Genomic DNA, 5,955 nt, shown 5'->3' on the forward strand with positions numbered 1-5,955 from the left:
AACCCCTCCCCTCAATCCTAGATTTCTCATCTTTTTGTAATTTTTTGAGTCAAAACAAAAGAAAACAAACAACCAAACATAACATGTGAGTGAAAAAGCCGAGCAAGATAAAAAAAAATTTTTTATTGTGTTTATGTTTGAGAGTTACAAGTCTTTTTGCTTCGATCCCTTGTGTTTTTTGTTTCATTTTTGCAGGGATTTATAGCATTAATAGTCTTTTTTTTCGTTCGATTTAGAGTTTCATTAGGATAGAAATGCATGCTTTTGGTTGTTTTTGAATCCTATGAAATTACGTTATTGGGTTGATTGTTGTTGTTGCTAGAAAAAGTTATTTCCCACTAGGGGATGGTTTCTTCAAATCGACTGAACTCCACGGCGGTTGAGGGCTTTTGAAAAACCTAAGACCGATCTATCTTTTGGGCCGTTGGATTGGTTGTAGATCCAACAACTCAGGATCGTGCGACGTTTTTGCTTGAATTGGAAACCCTAATTCACTGGATAAGGTGAACTCGGGTTGGGTTGGTGTGTTGGGCTCCTGGCCGGGTCGGTTTACTGGATTAGGCTTGCCCGCCCGGTTGGATTCCTACTGGGACTGTTGGACTTGAACCTATTTGGACCAAAATAAAAAAAAAAAATAAAAAAAATAAAAAAATAAAAATTAATATAATAAATAATAAAACATAATACATGAAAATGTTTTAAAAATATTTTCAAAAATTATATATTATATATATTTTCTAAATATTTTCAAAAACTATATTATATATATTTTCAAAATATTTTTTAAAAACTATATATATGTTTTCGAAACATTAAAAAAAAATCTATATATCACATATATATGTTTTCAAAATTTTATAAAAAACTAAATACTATATCTTATATATATACTAAAAAAAACCTGGACGAAAATGAGTTACCGTCACTTTGACATTCTGAATACGAATATTGTAATATAATAGAAGAATAAAATGAAGGAATTTTCATTACACGTATCTGTAGTTCATGTTCATATCACAATTTACTCGTATTGCTATAAATACCACAGAGTATGGCTAGTAACGTATAATACAAGGCTTCTGACCAATTTAAGCAAAACCCTAAACTGCAAGTCTTCTTCCTTCTCATCTTAATTCCCCTATAATTCTGTCAACAATAAAACAAAAGAATCTAGTATCATCAGTGCCTTTATAAGAATGGTGGTTCAACGACTAACACCGCGTATTCGGCCCTCGGTTTCACTCGGGAGATCCATATCCATAAGGGTTCTTGCTGGCCCAGTTCCACTGATCCCTGCACATTTCTTCGATGCCGTATTTCGCCCTGCAACAATCAATGCGGGAATTGGTGAGGTAAAAAGAAAAGAACTAAGATGTCTGCACTTTTTTCGTACGTACGATGGCCTTACCTCCAATTCAATTCACGCTCTGCCTTTTCGGTCGAAGCATACACGATTTCGGCATCACCAGGTCGACGTCCGGCCATCACGATAGGTATTTTCTGATTGCAAGTTAAAATTTCATTGTTAGCTCAGTATAGTTGTCCTAGTCACTCTGTGACATGGAACGGAACAAGGAATAATGAAACAAGATCGAACGAGGAAACAAATACCTTCCCGGACGCCTTTTCAAAGGCAGCAACCATCTCCAAAACTGATGTTCCTTTGCCTGTTCCCAAGTTGTAGACCTCACAACCTATAACACCAGTGCTAATATGATCAACGACAATTCGATTTTCCTAAGAGAGCTATTTCAGTATATGACTCTGCTCTTCTTCTACCATAAGCCAAAATAATTGAGGCGTTTCAATACATTACAAGAAGGAAAGAAAACAAAAGATACCTATATTTGGATCAGATAATTTGCGTAATGCAGCAATGTGCCCATCTGCTAAATCGAGAACGTGGATATAATCACGTACCTGAAAAAGGAAACAAGCCTTTCGTCACAAGGTATCACAACCTTGAATCTAAATTTCCCAATAACTTGATGTTTAAGTTTAAAAAGAAATGCAAAAGCTAATATAACCTCAACTCCCAAAGCATATTGCTTCAAATGTTGAAAACAAATTCTGAAATCTGAGATGAGATCAATTTGGAATATGAAAGTTACGGATAAAAAGCTTACCCCGGTACCATCCTTAGTTGAATAATCATTTCCAAACACTGTTAATGCTGGTCGCCTCCCAACAGCCACTTGTTGAACAAAAGGCATGAGATTGTTTGGAATATCCCTGGGATCCTCACCAATATGGCCACTAGGATGTGCGCCAACTGGATTAAAATATCTTAGAAGTATGATCTTCCATTCGGGATCCGAACGGTGGATGTCACGACAAATTTCTTCAATGAAAAGCTGAAAGACCAACCGTGTCAGATACGAGAGATGATGCTATGAGAAAAAATATCAATTGACAAATTCCTAAGAACTCATAAGAGATTCATGACCAAAACTAGTAAAATTGTAATGACTATTCATACAGCTTCTGGCATATGCAAAAGTGTATGCACTTAAGAAAGGTTCGCTGCATACCTTTGTTCGTCCATATGGGTTCACAGCAGCCAGGGGGAACTCTTCTGTACATGAAACCTCCTTTGGCCAGCCATAAACAGTAGCAGACGATGAAAACACAAGCTGAAATGTATTAAATTAGAAGATTGATCAAGTTACAGGACAAAAATTGACAATCCAATTCATACTGAATTATACAAGGATATTAAAGCAAACTCTAGGATCCATAGGGGTCATCCTTGCAGTTAAAAGAACATCTAAGAACATAGCCTTTAAATTGATCGAGAAGAAAACAGGGTTTACTTTTCTTTATCTCTAGTGTCAATAATTTCCTAGCTGATGCAAAGAAGCGGCAGGCTGGAAACTGCATTTATTTACTTATTTTGTAATAACTATTAGCTGTAAAACTATCATACAAGAGGAGGGTAAAGAGAAATACATTTTTACATCCATAAGCAGCCATGACCTCCAACAGGGTGATTGTCCCAATGAGATTGTTGTCATAATAGAGTAACGGTTTCTCCACGCTTTCACCAACTGCTTTTAGTCCAGCGAAGTGAATCACAGCATCAAACCTGCAATACAACCATGTAACTATTTACCTTAAAGGTTTGGCAAGAGGAAAAGGCAAAGAAAAACTGCATATTGATTCCTCACAGTACTTTATCTCAGCAAAAACCTTTCCAGTGCAGATCTATCCCGAAGGTCCACCTGCAGTAAAAAGCAAATGTTCATACATTAGGTCCACCTCAGATTTATGGTCAGAACAAATCTTGGATGCATAAATAATATAATACAATATAGTGATACAAATATTTTGTGAACACTAAACACAAATAATGTTATAATAATTCAACAGCACATGATGAATTTGATTATTGGCATAGCCGACAAATTCCCATGAACATTTTATTCCCAAGAGAAGCAAAAGCAAACAATAGAGACCCTTCAATATACCAAATAGGCTTTTAATATATATAAATTTATTAATATAAACTCATTAAGTGGCCTGATAAAAGTGAAAGTTTTTCTTATTAGAAGATCGGGATTCGAACAATTATGTCCATATACAGTTCCATATAAAGGGAAAGACGCAAGATTTTATGTTAGGGCGAACTTAATTAAACTAAGGGACGAACTAAAATTGAGGAGGAGCGAAAACATATTTTTAATAGAAAATACAAGAAAAAAATAACAATTATTAGCTCTGTTTAATCAAATTATTAACTCACTGAATTCTTCAACTATTCGAATAATCACAATTATTCCAACAAATTCTCATTTAAAAATAATTGAAAATCACCGAATTTTAGAACAGACCGAGTTGCCAGTTAAAGCAATTTAATTATCTAGGAAGCCTTCAAGTTAATCAAAGTTAAACCAATTAGACTCCAAATTAGCAGTTTAAGCATAGAAATTAAATAAGCCTTCCTCAGTTCCTATTCTGGCAACCAACTCGGCAATCACCACTAAAATATTACAAATTACACCTCGAAACACCTTTTCTCTTCCTTTTTTTGTTTAAAGAAAAAAATAAATTTAGACGAGTTCAATTGTTCAACGAACCTGGCGAAAAGAAAGACTTCTGCCGCATTCACCGGCGAGTTCCTCGACTCTTTTGATAGCAACGGCCGATGAATTATCCAGGTTATCAGCGACGACAACTTTGCATCCGCCCAAAAGCAGCTGCAACACTGTGTGGCTTCCTATATAACCGGCTCCACCGGTCACCAGAATACTCTTCGACATGATGGATCCAATCAAACCAAATACCCAAAGAAAACAGCGCAGAACAGAGCAAAACGTAAAACCCCAACGAGAGAAGATGAAACGGATAACAATAGCGTTAGGAAGATAATGACTCTTACTGAATTAAACGAGAGAAAAGAGGAGGGGATTTATAGCAGGAGGAATGAGATAATTTAATGAGGAAAATAAATAAAAATCCAAATCAAAAAGGGAAAAGGAAAATATTTTCTTTACGTTTATTGAATAAGAGAGAGGAATGATGATCGGCCACGTGGAGAGATTTTTCTTTATATTTCAAGTGATGTTACGTGGCACTTTTTGATGGGCTTGGACTAAACTAACCTTCTAGTACTTTATTTTCTGTCTTTTCAGAATCGGATCTTCTGGATGTTTTTGCACTTTTCTTGAATAATTATGCTTATATAATTTTTCCAGAGAATTTAGTGAAGCTTTTGACCTTTTCTTTTCAATATATATAGATTAAGATCCATTTATATATAATATAAAATTTATAAATTATATATTTTTTATTAATAATATAATTTACATTCTCATAAAATGTTACTTTTAAAATTTTAAGTGTGTAAGTTTCGATTTTAATATAAAATCATATATTTATTCTTAATTATAGTTAGTGACAGAGCCACATCTTGGTAAGGGTGGACAGTGCCAACCTTGAAATTTGAAATTTTTTTCTATTAGTTACTTATTTTACTGATGGTTCCTATCCTGAAATTTTTCATGCACACCCTGAAATCTGAGTTTTATTCGATTAGTTACTTATTTCACGAATGATGCCCACCCTAAAATTTTATTTATATCAATCCCCTTTAAAAATCTTATGTTATTAATATATGTGTGTGGTGTGCCCACCATAAAAAATATTTTTTGGATCTGCTAATGTATGGGTTATGATCAATTTGTACATAGTAGAAAACTAAAGGTTTTATTTTTTTATAATGTATATATTTTTTATTAATAATATAATTTCACTCTCTCTAAAATTTTATATTTTTATATTCTTTAAATTTTTATTTTAAGTTTTTAAGTTTCGATTTTCAATATAAAATCATATATTTATACTTAAAATGATATACTTAAGATATACTTAAAAATGGTAAAGTATAATTTATGACAACATAATCATAATACTAAAGTATATAAATGATCCCCTAACTAGGGACGAAACTAGGATTTCAACTTAAAGAGATAAAATATAATTTATCATAAAAATGAGGGGATAAGTATAATTAACCATAAAAAATGAGAGGGACTAAATAAAAAATAAAATAAAATTTTGAGCCCTAATTTAACATTTTCCCATATATTTTTTAATAATAAAAAATAGGAGCAGTGACCCTCGGGACAAAGGGTAGTTTGTCTCTGTCATTAACTATAGAATGTTGTTTTATTAAGTCCCTTTAAACTATTTAAAATAATATAATATTAAATATTTTTCCAGTAAATTAGAAAGAATAAATAAATGTTTTTATATTAATTTGAGATAAATACAATATAATATTTATTCATAGATAATTCTTCACTATTTGACATTAAATACATATATTCTTGATATTTATAATGTTTAAACTTAAAACTTAAAAAAATAACAATAATTATTTTATCACTAATATCATTTAATTCGTACATAAATAAATGTTTAAAACGCATAATCTTGATGTGTTGTATAATTAAA

General features: G+C 32.4%; 1 pseudogene; it reads right to left on the reverse strand.

Moving 5' to 3' along the window:
* Nucleotides 1-962: 962 nt before the first annotated feature.
* On the reverse strand, nucleotides 963-4,430 carry LOC120172989 (annotated as a pseudogene).
* Nucleotides 4,431-5,955: the final 1,525 nt, after the last annotated feature.

The sequence above is a fragment of the Hibiscus syriacus genome, unplaced genomic scaffold (genome assembly GCF_006381635.1).
Source record: "Hibiscus syriacus cultivar Baekdansim isolate YM2019G1 unplaced genomic scaffold, ASM638163v2 tig00111937_pilon, whole genome shotgun sequence".
Taxonomy (NCBI): Eukaryota; Viridiplantae; Streptophyta; class Magnoliopsida; order Malvales; family Malvaceae; genus Hibiscus; species Hibiscus syriacus.